The 14583-nt window shown below is 43.1% G+C and overlaps 15 non-coding genes across 15 annotated transcripts; all 15 read left to right on the top strand.

The window, feature by feature from the left end:
• Positions 1-813: 813 nt before the first annotated feature.
• Positions 814-1027, top strand: LOC149432606 (small nucleolar RNA U3). The gene has a single exon (XR_016309039.1). It is a non-coding gene; the product is annotated as a small nucleolar RNA U3 (small nucleolar RNA).
• A 725-nt stretch (positions 1028-1752) lies between these two features.
• Positions 1753-1966, top strand: LOC149432605 (small nucleolar RNA U3). Its single transcript, XR_016309123.1, has one exon. It is a non-coding gene; the product is annotated as a small nucleolar RNA U3 (small nucleolar RNA).
• Positions 1967-2691: 725 nt separating this feature from the next.
• LOC149432604 (small nucleolar RNA U3) lies at positions 2692-2905 on the top strand. Its single transcript, XR_016309122.1, has one exon. It is a non-coding gene; the product is annotated as a small nucleolar RNA U3 (small nucleolar RNA).
• Positions 2906-3630: 725 nt separating this feature from the next.
• LOC149432603 (small nucleolar RNA U3) lies at positions 3631-3844 on the top strand. Its single transcript, XR_016309121.1, has one exon. It is a non-coding gene; the product is annotated as a small nucleolar RNA U3 (small nucleolar RNA).
• Positions 3845-4569: 725 nt separating this feature from the next.
• LOC149432602 (small nucleolar RNA U3) lies at positions 4570-4783 on the top strand. The gene has a single exon (XR_016309120.1). It is a non-coding gene; the product is annotated as a small nucleolar RNA U3 (small nucleolar RNA).
• Positions 4784-5508: 725 nt separating this feature from the next.
• On the top strand, positions 5509-5722 carry LOC149432601 (small nucleolar RNA U3). The gene has a single exon (XR_016309119.1). It is a non-coding gene; the product is annotated as a small nucleolar RNA U3 (small nucleolar RNA).
• A 725-nt stretch (positions 5723-6447) lies between these two features.
• On the top strand, positions 6448-6661 carry LOC149432600 (small nucleolar RNA U3). Its single transcript, XR_016309118.1, has one exon. It is a non-coding gene; the product is annotated as a small nucleolar RNA U3 (small nucleolar RNA).
• Positions 6662-7386: 725 nt separating this feature from the next.
• On the top strand, positions 7387-7600 carry LOC149432599 (small nucleolar RNA U3). The gene has a single exon (XR_016309041.1). It is a non-coding gene; the product is annotated as a small nucleolar RNA U3 (small nucleolar RNA).
• A 725-nt stretch (positions 7601-8325) lies between these two features.
• Positions 8326-8539, top strand: LOC149432598 (small nucleolar RNA U3). The gene has a single exon (XR_016309054.1). It is a non-coding gene; the product is annotated as a small nucleolar RNA U3 (small nucleolar RNA).
• Positions 8540-9264: 725 nt separating this feature from the next.
• Positions 9265-9478, top strand: LOC149432597 (small nucleolar RNA U3). The gene has a single exon (XR_016309117.1). It is a non-coding gene; the product is annotated as a small nucleolar RNA U3 (small nucleolar RNA).
• Positions 9479-10203: 725 nt separating this feature from the next.
• LOC149432596 (small nucleolar RNA U3) lies at positions 10204-10417 on the top strand. The gene has a single exon (XR_016309070.1). It is a non-coding gene; the product is annotated as a small nucleolar RNA U3 (small nucleolar RNA).
• A 725-nt stretch (positions 10418-11142) lies between these two features.
• Positions 11143-11356, top strand: LOC149432595 (small nucleolar RNA U3). The gene has a single exon (XR_016309139.1). It is a non-coding gene; the product is annotated as a small nucleolar RNA U3 (small nucleolar RNA).
• A 725-nt stretch (positions 11357-12081) lies between these two features.
• Positions 12082-12295, top strand: LOC149432594 (small nucleolar RNA U3). The gene has a single exon (XR_016309022.1). It is a non-coding gene; the product is annotated as a small nucleolar RNA U3 (small nucleolar RNA).
• A 725-nt stretch (positions 12296-13020) lies between these two features.
• LOC149432593 (small nucleolar RNA U3) lies at positions 13021-13234 on the top strand. Its single transcript, XR_016309046.1, has one exon. It is a non-coding gene; the product is annotated as a small nucleolar RNA U3 (small nucleolar RNA).
• A 725-nt stretch (positions 13235-13959) lies between these two features.
• Positions 13960-14173, top strand: LOC149432592 (small nucleolar RNA U3). Its single transcript, XR_016309020.1, has one exon. It is a non-coding gene; the product is annotated as a small nucleolar RNA U3 (small nucleolar RNA).
• Positions 14174-14583: the final 410 nt, after the last annotated feature.

Here is a 14583-nt window from a genome sequence, read left to right as displayed (position 1 = left end):
CTTTCTTTCCACCTCCTTTCTCTCTCCTTGAGGATGGTCTTGGGGAAGAAGAATAAATGTTCTGATATTTGTGGGTCTCCCTGACCCAGGATCAAACAGCCGGCCCGGGGGATGCAGTCAACTATAAGCTGGCGGCACTTTATTTTATTTAAGCACCAACCAGCCTCCTCTTTCCCTCCGAGGTCCTCCTCAGCTGGTCCCTTTCTCCTGCTTCACTCCTCCACTGGCCGCACGGCTTTCCAGTCCTGTAGCACAGGGGTAGCCGTCGTGTCACTGCCGCTCTGACAGGGAGCCGGCCGGCATCTCTGCCTCCCAGTGATGCCTTGCGGTGAGCAGCGTGCTCACACCGCCCTGCTTCGTCTCCCCGGCAACCCGACAGCTGCACTGGAGTCTCCACAGCGAGATCACCTTCCGGAGGTCCGTGCCCGCTCTCCTCTCCCCGCGCCAGTCTCTCCCCACTTGGAGCCCTCCTCAAGCAGGTAGGGCTTCACTCCATGAGGGTCTCGGGAGGTTAGTTTGGAGGTTTATCGGAGAGCACTCACATCGTGCTCTCCGACGCCGCCATGTTTAGGCTCCGCCCCCCTCCCAAAACCATGGTCTTGAGGCCAATGAAGGGTGTTAATCAATTTGATGGTTTGAGAGAAAAGAATTGCAATATTCTTTTTCTTTCGAATAGGACTTGGGCAAACAGGCCTCTTAAGAATTGCTACTTGATTTGTACAAATAGTTTACATTAGAGCTTGACAAACATGTTCACCATTTGTTGAAGGAATAGAACCTAAGGTGTTGCCGAAATCTTTGACGTGTCCTGGCAAGATGATACTTTCAGGGATCATTTCTGTAGGAGCCGATGGGAGAAATGTGCTCGAAAGTGTCCAAACTCACTGTCCACGATGATGATTTGTAGGGCTCTCCTCTCATTAGGACTCCTGTTGTAGTGCTGCTCTATGCAGTTGCTGCCACCATTGGATGACTTGGTCATCTTTCTAGATGGGAAGATGGCAGGAGAGAGCTCATTCAGAGTGGTTCCTTCAGTGCTTTGTAGGAAGACTTAGAGTCTTCTTTTGTTTGCAAGACAGCTGAGTTTCCAAGCTTGTGCTTTACTCCAAACTATCAACGAGGCTTGCCTTTTTCTACCAATTGCTTCGATGGAAAAGTTCAAACCAATTGACACGATTATTGTTTGTAAGAAGAAAAAAAGAATTGGCTGGATTACTGATAGGGCGAGAGGCAGTCACCTGCCAATGTTTCTTCTTTAGCTCCCGCCTTAGGAAGAAATGCCAGATGGAAACAACGCTCATGGAACTCAAAGAAAGATGCGGGGGTTTTCTATGTTCGAAAGACCAAGAAAACATTGTCCGCACTGAGAAACCAGGCTTTTGGAACCAAAGGAAACTTGCCAGAGCATTACGTTTTGAAAAGAGGTGAAAACAAAAATACGCCATCTGTGTTGTAGTCTCGCCAGTGACCGCTCTGAACAAGACTGTGAGGTGCTTTTCAATCTTTGCTCGGGTTACCAAAAGGATGTCTGAAAATCAAAGTAGCCAATGAAGGGTGTTAATCAATTTGATGGTTTGAGAGAAAAGAATTGCAATATTCTTTTTCTTTCGAATAGGACTTGGGCAAACAGGCCTCTTAAGAATTGCTACTTGATTTGTACAAATAGTTTACATTAGAGCTTGACAAACATGTTCACCATTTGTTGAAGGAATAGAACCTAAGGTGTTGCCGAAATCTTTGACGTGTCCTGGCAAGACGATACTTTCAGGGATCATTTCTGTAGGAGCCGATGGGAGAAATGTGCTCGAAAGTGGCCAAACTCACTGTCCACGATGATGATTTGTAGGGCTCTCCTCTCATTAGGACTCCTGTTGTAGTGCTGCTCTATGCAGTTGCTGCCACCATTGGATGACTTGGTCATCTTTCTAGATGGGAAGATGGCAGGAGAGAGCTCATTCAGAGTGGTTCCTTCAGTGCTTTGTAGGAAGACTTAGAGTCTTCTTTTGTTTGCAAGACAGCTGAGTTTCCAAGCTTGTGCTTTACTCCAAACTATCAACGAGGCTTGCCTTTTTCTACCAATTGCTTCGATGGAAAAGTTCAAACCAATTGACACGATTATTGTTTGTAAGAAGAAAAAAAGAATTGGCTGGATTACTGATAGGGCGAGAGGCAGTCACCTGCCAATGTTTCTTCTTTAGCTCCCGCCTTAGGAAGAAATGCCAGATGGAAACAACGCTCATGGAACTCAAAGAAAGATGCGGGGGTTTTCTATGTTCGAAAGACCAAGAAAACATTGTCCGCACTGAGAAACCAGGCTTTTGGAACCAAAGGAAACTTGCCAGAGCATTACGTTTTGAAAAGAGGTGAAAACAAAAATACGCCATCTGTGTTGTAGTCTCGCCAGTGACCGCTCTGAACAAGACTGTGAGGTGCTTTTCAATCTTTGCTCGGGTTACCAAAAGGATGTCTGAAAATCAAAGTAGCCAATGAAGGGTGTTAATCAATTTGATGGTTTGAGAGAAAAGAATTGCAATATTCTTTTTCTTTCGAATAGGACTTGGGCAAACAGGCCTCTTAAGAATTGCTACTTGATTTGTACAAATAGTTTACATTAGAGCTTGACAAACATGTTCACCATTTGTTGAAGGAATAGAACCTAAGGTGTTGCCGAAATCTTTGACGTGTCCTGGCAAGACGATACTTTCAGGGATCATTTCTGTAGGAGCCGATGGGAGAAATGTGCTCGAAAGTGGCCAAACTCACTGTCCACGATGATGATTTGTAGGGCTCTCCTCTCATTAGGACTCCTGTTGTAGTGCTGCTCTATGCAGTTGCTGCCACCATTGGATGACTTGGTCATCTTTCTAGATGGGAAGATGGCAGGAGAGAGCTCATTCAGAGTGGTTCCTTCAGTGCTTTGTAGGAAGACTTAGAGTCTTCTTTTGTTTGCAAGACAGCTGAGTTTCCAAGCTTGTGCTTTACTCCAAACTATCAACGAGGCTTGCCTTTTTCTACCAATTGCTTCGATGGAAAAGTTCAAACCAATTGACACGATTATTGTTTGTAAGAAGAAAAAAAGAATTGGCTGGATTACTGATAGGGCGAGAGGCAGTCACCTGCCAATGTTTCTTCTTTAGCTCCCGCCTTAGGAAGAAATGCCAGATGGAAACAACGCTCATGGAACTCAAAGAAAGATGCGGGGGTTTTCTATGTTCGAAAGACCAAGAAAACATTGTCCGCACTGAGAAACCAGGCTTTTGGAACCAAAGGAAACTTGCCAGAGCATTACGTTTTGAAAAGAGGTGAAAACAAAAATACGCCATCTGTGTTGTAGTCTCGCCAGTGACCGCTCTGAACAAGACTGTGAGGTGCTTTTCAATCTTTGCTCGGGTTACCAAAAGGATGTCTGAAAATCAAAGTAGCCAATGAAGGGTGTTAATCAATTTGATGGTTTGAGAGAAAAGAATTGCAATATTCTTTTTCTTTCGAATAGGACTTGGGCAAACAGGCCTCTTAAGAATTGCTACTTGATTTGTACAAATAGTTTACATTAGAGCTTGACAAACATGTTCACCATTTGTTGAAGGAATAGAACCTAAGGTGTTGCCGAAATCTTTGACGTGTCCTGGCAAGACGATACTTTCAGGGATCATTTCTGTAGGAGCCGATGGGAGAAATGTGCTCGAAAGTGGCCAAACTCACTGTCCACGATGATGATTTGTAGGGCTCTCCTCTCATTAGGACTCCTGTTGTAGTGCTGCTCTATGCAGTTGCTGCCACCATTGGATGACTTGGTCATCTTTCTAGATGGGAAGATGGCAGGAGAGAGCTCATTCAGAGTGGTTCCTTCAGTGCTTTGTAGGAAGACTTAGAGTCTTCTTTTGTTTGCAAGACAGCTGAGTTTCCAAGCTTGTGCTTTACTCCAAACTATCAACGAGGCTTGCCTTTTTCTACCAATTGCTTCGATGGAAAAGTTCAAACCAATTGACACGATTATTGTTTGTAAGAAGAAAAAAAGAATTGGCTGGATTACTGATAGGGCGAGAGGCAGTCACCTGCCAATGTTTCTTCTTTAGCTCCCGCCTTAGGAAGAAATGCCAGATGGAAACAACGCTCATGGAACTCAAAGAAAGATGCGGGGGTTTTCTATGTTCGAAAGACCAAGAAAACATTGTCCGCACTGAGAAACCAGGCTTTTGGAACCAAAGGAAACTTGCCAGAGCATTACGTTTTGAAAAGAGGTGAAAACAAAAATACGCCATCTGTGTTGTAGTCTCGCCAGTGACCGCTCTGAACAAGACTGTGAGGTGCTTTTCAATCTTTGCTCGGGTTACCAAAAGGATGTCTGAAAATCAAAGTAGCCAATGAAGGGTGTTAATCAATTTGATGGTTTGAGAGAAAAGAATTGCAATATTCTTTTTCTTTCGAATAGGACTTGGGCAAACAGGCCTCTTAAGAATTGCTACTTGATTTGTACAAATAGTTTACATTAGAGCTTGACAAACATGTTCACCATTTGTTGAAGGAATAGAACCTAAGGTGTTGCCGAAATCTTTGACGTGTCCTGGCAAGACGATACTTTCAGGGATCATTTCTGTAGGAGCCGATGGGAGAAATGTGCTCGAAAGTGGCCAAACTCACTGTCCACGATGATGATTTGTAGGGCTCTCCTCTCATTAGGACTCCTGTTGTAGTGCTGCTCTATGCAGTTGCTGCCACCATTGGATGACTTGGTCATCTTTCTAGATGGGAAGATGGCAGGAGAGAGCTCATTCAGAGTGGTTCCTTCAGTGCTTTGTAGGAAGACTTAGAGTCTTCTTTTGTTTGCAAGACAGCTGAGTTTCCAAGCTTGTGCTTTACTCCAAACTATCAACGAGGCTTGCCTTTTTCTACCAATTGCTTCGATGGAAAAGTTCAAACCAATTGACACGATTATTGTTTGTAAGAAGAAAAAAAGAATTGGCTGGATTACTGATAGGGCGAGAGGCAGTCACCTGCCAATGTTTCTTCTTTAGCTCCCGCCTTAGGAAGAAATGCCAGATGGAAACAACGCTCATGGAACTCAAAGAAAGATGCGGGGGTTTTCTATGTTCGAAAGACCAAGAAAACATTGTCCGCACTGAGAAACCAGGCTTTTGGAACCAAAGGAAACTTGCCAGAGCATTACGTTTTGAAAAGAGGTGAAAACAAAAATACGCCATCTGTGTTGTAGTCTCGCCAGTGACCGCTCTGAACAAGACTGTGAGGTGCTTTTCAATCTTTGCTCGGGTTACCAAAAGGATGTCTGAAAATCAAAGTAGCCAATGAAGGGTGTTAATCAATTTGATGGTTTGAGAGAAAAGAATTGCAATATTCTTTTTCTTTCGAATAGGACTTGGGCAAACAGGCCTCTTAAGAATTGCTACTTGATTTGTACAAATAGTTTACATTAGAGCTTGACAAACATGTTCACCATTTGTTGAAGGAATAGAACCTAAGGTGTTGCCGAAATCTTTGACGTGTCCTGGCAAGACGATACTTTCAGGGATCATTTCTGTAGGAGCCGATGGGAGAAATGTGCTCGAAAGTGGCCAAACTCACTGTCCACGATGATGATTTGTAGGGCTCTCCTCTCATTAGGACTCCTGTTGTAGTGCTGCTCTATGCAGTTGCTGCCACCATTGGATGACTTGGTCATCTTTCTAGATGGGAAGATGGCAGGAGAGAGCTCATTCAGAGTGGTTCCTTCAGTGCTTTGTAGGAAGACTTAGAGTCTTCTTTTGTTTGCAAGACAGCTGAGTTTCCAAGCTTGTGCTTTACTCCAAACTATCAACGAGGCTTGCCTTTTTCTACCAATTGCTTCGATGGAAAAGTTCAAACCAATTGACACGATTATTGTTTGTAAGAAGAAAAAAAGAATTGGCTGGATTACTGATAGGGCGAGAGGCAGTCACCTGCCAATGTTTCTTCTTTAGCTCCCGCCTTAGGAAGAAATGCCAGATGGAAACAACGCTCATGGAACTCAAAGAAAGATGCGGGGGTTTTCTATGTTCGAAAGACCAAGAAAACATTGTCCGCACTGAGAAACCAGGCTTTTGGAACCAAAGGAAACTTGCCAGAGCATTACGTTTTGAAAAGAGGTGAAAACAAAAATACGCCATCTGTGTTGTAGTCTCGCCAGTGACCGCTCTGAACAAGACTGTGAGGTGCTTTTCAATCTTTGCTCGGGTTACCAAAAGGATGTCTGAAAATCAAAGTAGCCAATGAAGGGTGTTAATCAATTTGATGGTTTGAGAGAAAAGAATTGCAATATTCTTTTTCTTTCGAATAGGACTTGGGCAAACAGGCCTCTTAAGAATTGCTACTTGATTTGTACAAATAGTTTACATTAGAGCTTGACAAACATGTTCACCATTTGTTGAAGGAATAGAACCTAAGGTGTTGCCGAAATCTTTGACGTGTCCTGGCAAGACGATACTTTCAGGGATCATTTCTGTAGGAGCCGATGGGAGAAATGTGCTCGAAAGTGGCCAAACTCACTGTCCACGATGATGATTTGTAGGGCTCTCCTCTCATTAGGACTCCTGTTGTAGTGCTGCTCTATGCAGTTGCTGCCACCATTGGATGACTTGGTCATCTTTCTAGATGGGAAGATGGCAGGAGAGAGCTCATTCAGAGTGGTTCCTTCAGTGCTTTGTAGGAAGACTTAGAGTCTTCTTTTGTTTGCAAGACAGCTGAGTTTCCAAGCTTGTGCTTTACTCCAAACTATCAACGAGGCTTGCCTTTTTCTACCAATTGCTTCGATGGAAAAGTTCAAACCAATTGACACGATTATTGTTTGTAAGAAGAAAAAAAGAATTGGCTGGATTACTGATAGGGCGAGAGGCAGTCACCTGCCAATGTTTCTTCTTTAGCTCCCGCCTTAGGAAGAAATGCCAGATGGAAACAACGCTCATGGAACTCAAAGAAAGATGCGGGGGTTTTCTATGTTCGAAAGACCAAGAAAACATTGTCCGCACTGAGAAACCAGGCTTTTGGAACCAAAGGAAACTTGCCAGAGCATTACGTTTTGAAAAGAGGTGAAAACAAAAATACGCCATCTGTGTTGTAGTCTCGCCAGTGACCGCTCTGAACAAGACTGTGAGGTGCTTTTCAATCTTTGCTCGGGTTACCAAAAGGATGTCTGAAAATCAAAGTAGCCAATGAAGGGTGTTAATCAATTTGATGGTTTGAGAGAAAAGAATTGCAATATTCTTTTTCTTTCGAATAGGACTTGGGCAAACAGGCCTCTTAAGAATTGCTACTTGATTTGTACAAATAGTTTACATTAGAGCTTGACAAACATGTTCACCATTTGTTGAAGGAATAGAACCTAAGGTGTTGCCGAAATCTTTGACGTGTCCTGGCAAGACGATACTTTCAGGGATCATTTCTGTAGGAGCCGATGGGAGAAATGTGCTTGAAAGTGGCCAAACTCACTGTCCACGATGATGATTTGTAGGGCTCTTCTCTCATTAGGACTCCTGTTGTAGTGCTGCTCTATGCAGTTGCTGCCACCATTGGATGACTTGGTCATCTTTCTAGATGGGAAGATGGCAGGAGAGAGCTCATTCAGAGTGGTTCCTTCAGTGCTTTGTAGGAAGACTTAGAGTCTTCTTTTGTTTGCAAGACAGCTGAGTTTCCAAGCTTGTGCTTTACTCCAAACTATCAACGAGGCTTGCCTTTTTCTACCAATTGCTTCGATGGAAAAGTTCAAACCAATTGACACGATTATTGTTTGTAAGAAGAAAAAAAGAATTGGCTGGATTACTGATAGGGCGAGAGGCAGTCACCTGCCAATGTTTCTTCTTTAGCTCCCGCCTTAGGAAGAAATGCCAGATGGAAACAACGCTCATGGAACTCAAAGAAAGATGCGGGGGTTTTCTATGTTCGAAAGACCAAGAAAACATTGTCCGCACTGAGAAACCAGGCTTTTGGAACCAAAGGAAACTTGCCAGAGCATTACGTTTTGAAAAGAGGTGAAAACAAAAATACGCCATCTGTGTTGTAGTCTCGCCAGTGACCGCTCTGAACAAGACTGTGAGGTGCTCTTCAATCTTTGCTCGGGTTACCAAAAGGATGTCTGAAAATCAAAGTAGCCAATGAAGGGTGTTAATCAATTTGATGGTTTGAGAGAAAAGAATTGCAATATTCTTTTTCTTTCGAATAGGACTTGGGCAAACAGGCCTCTTAAGAATTGCTACTTGATTTGTACAAATAGTTTACATTAGAGCTTGACAAACATGTTCACCATTTGTTGAAGGAATAGAACCTAAGGTGTTGCCGAAATCTTTGACGTGTCCTGGCAAGACGATACTTTCAGGGATCATTTCTGTAGGAGCCGATGGGAGAAATGTGCTCGAAAGTGTCCAAACTCACTGTCCACGATGATGATTTGTAGGGCTCTCCTCTCATTAGGACTCCTGTTGTAGTACTGCTCTATGCAGTTGCTGCCACCATTGGATGACTTGGTCATCTTTCTAGATGGGAAGATGGCAGGAGAGAGCTCATTCAGAGTGGTTCCTTCAGTGCTTTGTAGGAAGACTTAGAGTCTTCTTTTGTTTGCAAGACAGCTGAGTTTCCAAGCTTGTGCTTTACTCCAAACTATCAACGAGGCTTGCCTTTTTCTACCAATTGCTTCGATGGAAAAGTTCAAACCAATTGACACGATTATTGTTTGTAAGAAGAAAAAAAGAATTGGCTGGATTACTGATAGGGCGAGAGGCAGTCACCTGCCAATGTTTCTTCTTTAGCTCCCGCCTTAGGAAGAAATGCCAGATGGAAACAACGCTCATGGAACTCAAAGAAAGATGCGGGGGTTTTCTATGTTCGAAAGACCAAGAAAACATTGTCCGCACTGAGAAACCAGGCTTTTGGAACCAAAGGAAACTTGCCAGAGCATTACGTTTTGAAAAGAGGTGAAAACAAAAATACGCCATCTGTGTTGTAGTCTCGCCAGTGACCGCTCTGAACAAGACTGTGAGGTGCTTTTCAATCTTTGCTCGGGTTACCAAAAGGATGTCTGAAAATCAAAGTAGCCAATGAAGGGTGTTAATCAATTTGATGGTTTGAGAGAAAAGAATTGCAATATTCTTTTTCTTTCGAATAGGACTTGGGCAAACAGGCCTCTTAAGAATTGCTACTTGATTTGTACAAATAGTTTACATTAGAGCTTGACAAACATGTTCACCATTTGTTGAAGGAATAGAACCTAAGGTGTTGCCGAAATCTTTGACGTGTCCTGGCAAGACGATACTTTCAGGGATCATTTCTGTAGGAGCCGATGGGAGAAATGTGCTCGAAAGTGGCCAAACTCACTGTCCACGATGATGATTTGTAGGGCTCTCCTCTCATTAGGACTCCTGTTGTAGTGCTGCTCTATGCAGTTGCTGCCACCATTGGATGACTTGGTCATCTTTCTAGATGGGAAGATGGCAGGAGAGAGCTCATTCAGAGTGGTTCCTTCAGTGCTTTGTAGGAAGACTTAGAGTCTTCTTTTGTTTGCAAGACAGCTGAGTTTCCAAGCTTGTGCTTTACTCCAAACTATCAACGAGGCTTGCCTTTTTCTACCAATTGCTTCGATGGAAAAGTTCAAACCAATTGACACGATTATTGTTTGTAAGAAGAAAAAAAGAATTGGCTGGATTACTGATAGGGCGAGAGGCAGTCACCTGCCAATGTTTCTTCTTTAGCTCCCGCCTTAGGAAGAAATGCCAGATGGAAACAACGCTCATGGAACTCAAAGAAAGATGCGGGGGTTTTCTATGTTCGAAAGACCAAGAAAACATTGTCCGCACTGAGAAACCAGGCTTTTGGAACCAAAGGAAACTTGCCAGAGCATTACGTTTTGAAAAGAGGTGAAAACAAAAATACGCCATCTGTGTTGTAGTCTCGCCAGTGACCGCTCTGAACAAGACTGTGAGGTGCTTTTCAATCTTTGCTCGGGTTACCAAAAGGATGTCTGAAAATCAAAGTAGCCAATGAAGGGTGTTAATCAATTTGATGGTTTGAGAGAAAAGAATTGCAATATTCTTTTTCTTTCGAATAGGACTTGGGCAAACAGGCCTCTTAAGAATTGCTACTTGATTTGTACAAATAGTTTACATTAGAGCTTGACAAACATGTTCACCATTTGTTGAAGGAATAGAACCTAAGGTGTTGCCGAAATCTTTGACGTGTCCTGGCAAGACGATACTTTCAGGGGTCATTTCTGTAGGAGCCGATGGGAGAAATGTGCTCGAAAGTGTCCAAACTCACTGTCCACGATGATGATTTGTAGGGCTCTCCTCTCATTAGGACTCCTGTTGTAGTGCTGCTCTATGCAGTTGCTGCCACCATTGGATGACTTGGTCATCTTTCTAGATGGGAAGATGGCAGGAGAGAGCTCATTCAGAGTGGTTCCTTCAGTGCTTTGTAGGAAGACTTAGAGTCTTCTTTTGTTTGCAAGACAGCTGAGTTTCCAAGCTTGTGCTTTACTCCAAACTATCAACGAGGCTTGCCTTTTTCTACCAATTGCTTCGATGGAAAAGTTCAAACCAATTGACACGATTATTGTTTGTAAGAAGAAAAAAAGAATTGGCTGGATTACTGATAGGGCGAGAGGCAGTCACCTGCCAATGTTTCTTCTTTAGCTCCCGCCTTAGGAAGAAATGCCAGATGGAAACAACGCTCATGGAACTCAAAGAAAGATGCGGGGGTTTTCTATGTTCGAAAGACCAAGAAAACATTGTCCGCACTGAGAAACCAGGCTTTTGGAACCAAAGGAAACTTGCCAGAGCATTACGTTTTGAAAAGAGGTGAAAACAAAAATACGCCATCTGTGTTGTAGTCTTGCCAGTGACCGCTCTGAACAAGACTGTGAGGTGCTTTTCAATCTTTGCTCGGGTTACCAAAAGGATGTCTGAAAATCAAAGTAGCCAATGAAGGGTGTTAATCAATTTGATGGTTTGAGAGAAAAGAATTGCAATATTCTTTTTCTTTCGAATAGGACTTGGGCAAACAGGCCTCTTAAGAATTGCTACTTGATTTGTACAAATAGTTTACATTAGAGCTTGACAAACATGTTCACCATTTGTTGAAGGAATAGAACCTAAGGTGTTGCCGAAATCTTTGACGTGTCCTGGCAAGACGATACTTTCAGGGATCATTTCTGTAGGAGCAGATGGGAGAAATGTGCTCGAAAGTGGCCAAACTCACTGTCCACGATGATGATTTGTAGGGCTCTCCTCTCATTAGGACTCCTGTTGTAGTGCTGCTCTATGCAGTTGCTGCCACCATTGGATGACTTGGTCATCTTTCTAGATGGGAAGATGGCAGGAGAGAGCTCATTCAGAGTGGTTCCTTCAGTGCTTTGTAGGAAGACTTAGAGTCTTCTTTTGTTTGCAAGACAGCTGAGTTTCTAAGCTTGTGCTTTACTCCAAACTATCAACGAGGCTTGCCTTTTTCTACCAATTGCTTCGATGGAAAAGTTCAAACCAATTGACACGATTATTGTTTGTAAGAAGAAAAAAAGAATTGGCTGGATTACTGATAGGGCGAGAGGCAGTCACCTGCCAATGTTTCTTCTTTAGCTCCCGCCTTAGGAAGAAATGCCAGATGGAAACAACGCTCATGGAACTCAAAGAAAGATGCGGGGGTTTTCTATGTTCGAAAGACCAAGAAAACATTGTCCGCACTGAGAAACCAGGCTTTTGGAACCAAAGGAAACTTGCCAGAGCATTACGTTTTGAAAAGAGGTGAAAACAAAAATACGCCATCTGTGTTGTAGTCTCGCCAGTGACCGCTCTGAACAAGACTGTGAGGTGCTTTTCAATCTTTGCTCGGGTTACCAAAAGGATGTCTGAAAATCAAAGTAGCCAATGAAGGGTGTTAATCAATTTGATGGTTTGAGAGAAAAGAATTGCAATATTCTTTTTCTTTCGAATAGGACTTGGGCAAACAGGCCTCTTAAGAATTGCTACTTGATTTGTACAAATAGTTTACATTAGAGCTTGACAAACATGTTCACCATTTGTTGAAGGAATAGAACCTAAGGTGTTGCCGAAATCTTTGACGTGTCCTGGCAAGACGATACTTTCAGGGATCATTTCTGTAGGAGCCGATGGGAGAAATGTGCTCGAAAGTGTCCAAACTCACTGTCCACGATGATGATTTGTAGGGCTCTCCTCTCATTAGGACTCCTGTTGTAGTGCTGCTCTATGCAGTTGCTGCCACCATTGGATGACTTGGTCATCTTTCTAGATGGGAAGATGGCAGGAGAGAGCTCATTCAGAGTGGTTCCTTCAGTGCTTTGTAGGAAGACTTAGAGTCTTCTTTTGTTTGCAAGACAGCTGAGTTTCCAAGCTTGTGCTTTACTCCAAACTATCAACGAGGCTTGCCTTTTTCTACCAATTGCTTCGATGGAAAAGTTCAAACCAATTGACACGATTATTGTTTGTAAGAAGAAAAAAAGAATTGGCTGGATTACTGATAGGGCGAGAGGCAGTCACCTGCCAATGTTTCTTCTTTAGCTCCCGCCTTAGGAAGAAATGCCAGATGGAAACAACGCTCATGGAACTCAAAGAAAGATGCGGGGGTTTTCTATGTTCGAAAGACCAAGAAAACATTGTCCGCACTGAGAAACCAGGCTTTTGGAACCAAAGGAAACTTGCCAGAGCATTACGTTTTGAAAAGAGGTGAAAACAAAAATACGCCATCTGTGTTGTAGTCTCGCCAGTGACCGCTCTGAACAAGACTGTGAGGTGCTTTTCAATCTTTGCTCGGGTTACCAAAAGGATGTCTGAAAATCAAAGTAGCCAATGAAGGGTGTTAATCAATTTGATGGTTTGAGAGAAAAGAATTGCAATATTCTTTTTCTTTCGAATAGGACTTGGGCAAACAGGCCTCTTAAGAATTGCTACTTGATTTGTACAAATAGTTTACATTAGAGCTTGACAAACATGTTCACCATTTGTTGAAGGAATAGAACCTAAGGTGTTGCCGAAATCTTTGACGTGTCCTGGCAAGACGATACTTTCAGGGATCATTTCTGTAGGAGCCGATGGGAGAAATGTGCTCGAAAGTGTCCAAACTCACTGTCCACGATGATTATTTGTAGGGCTCTCCTCTCATTAGGACTCCTGTTGTAGTGCTGCTCTATGCAGTTGCTGCCACCATTGGATGACTTGGTCATCTTTCTAGATGGGAAGATGGCAGGAGAGAGCTCATTCAGAGTGGTTCCTTCAGTGCTTTGTAGGAAGACTTAGAGTCTTCTTTTGTTTGCAAGACAGCTGAGTTTCCAAGCTTGTGCTTTACTCCAAACTATCAACGAGGCTTGCCTTTTTCTACCAATTGCTTCGATGGAAAAGTTCAAACCAATTGACACGATTATTGTTTGTAAGAAGAAAAAAAGAATTGGCTGGATTACTGATAGGGCGAGAGGCAGTCACCTGCCAATGTTTCTTCTTTAGCTCCCGCCTTAGGAAGAAATGCCAGATGGAAACAACGCTCATGGAACTCAAAGAAAGATGCGGGGGTTTTCTATGTTCGAAAGACCAAGAAAACATTGTCCGCACTGAGAAACCAGGCTTTTGGAACCAAAGGAAACTTGCCAGAGCATTACGTTTTGAAAAGAGGTGAAAACAAAAATACGCCATCTGTGTTGTAGTCTCGCCAGTGACCGCTCTGAACAAGACTGTGAGGTGCTTTTCAATCTTTGCTCGGGTTACCAAAAGGATGTCTGAAAATCAAAGTAGCCAATGAAGGGTGTTAATCAATTTGATGGTTTGAGAGAAAAGAATTGCAATATTCTTTTTCTTTCGAATAGGACTTGGGCAAACAGGCCTCTTAAGAATTGCTACTTGATTTGTACAAATAGTTTACATTAGAGCTTGACAAACATGTTCACCATTTGTTGAAGGAATAGAACCTAAGGTGTTGCCGAAATCTTTGACGTGTCCTGGCAAGACGATACTTTCAGGGATCATTTCTGTAGGAGCCGATGGGAGAAATGTGCTCGAAAGTGTCCAAACTCACTGTCCACGATGATGATTTGTAGGGCTCTCCTCTCATTAGGACTCCTGTTGTAGTGCTGCTCTATGCAGTTGCTGCCACCATTGGATGACTTGGTCATCTTTCTAGATGGGAAGATGGCAGGAGAGAGCTCATTCAGAGTGGTTCCTTCAGTGCTTTGTAGGAAGACTTAGAGTCTTCTTTTGTTTGCAAGACAGCTGAGTTTCCAAGCTTGTGCTTTACTCCAAACTATCAACGAGGCTTGCCTTTTTCTACCAATTGCTTCGATGGAAAAGTTCAAACCAATTGACACGATTATTGTTTGTAAGAAGAAAAAAAGAATTGGCTGGATTACTGATAGGGCGAGAGGCAGTCACCTGCCAATGTTTCTTCTTTAGCTCCCGCCTTAGGAAGAAATGCCAGATGGAAACAACGCTCATGGAACTCAAAGAAAGATGCGGGGGTTTTCTATGTTCGAAAGACCAAGAAAACATTGTCCGCACTGAGAAACCAGGCTTTTGGAACCAAAGGAAACTTGCCAGAGCATTACGTTTTGAAAAGAGGTGAAAACAAAAA

This window comes from Staurois parvus, unplaced genomic scaffold, assembly GCF_062004578.1.
Source record: "Staurois parvus isolate SC_StPar_1 unplaced genomic scaffold, SC_StPar_1.0 ptg002140l, whole genome shotgun sequence".
NCBI classification, from domain to species: Eukaryota; Metazoa; Chordata; class Amphibia; order Anura; family Ranidae; genus Staurois; species Staurois parvus.
Note: the sequence above shows the minus strand (reverse complement) of the source record. Positions and strands in the feature narration are given on the sequence as shown.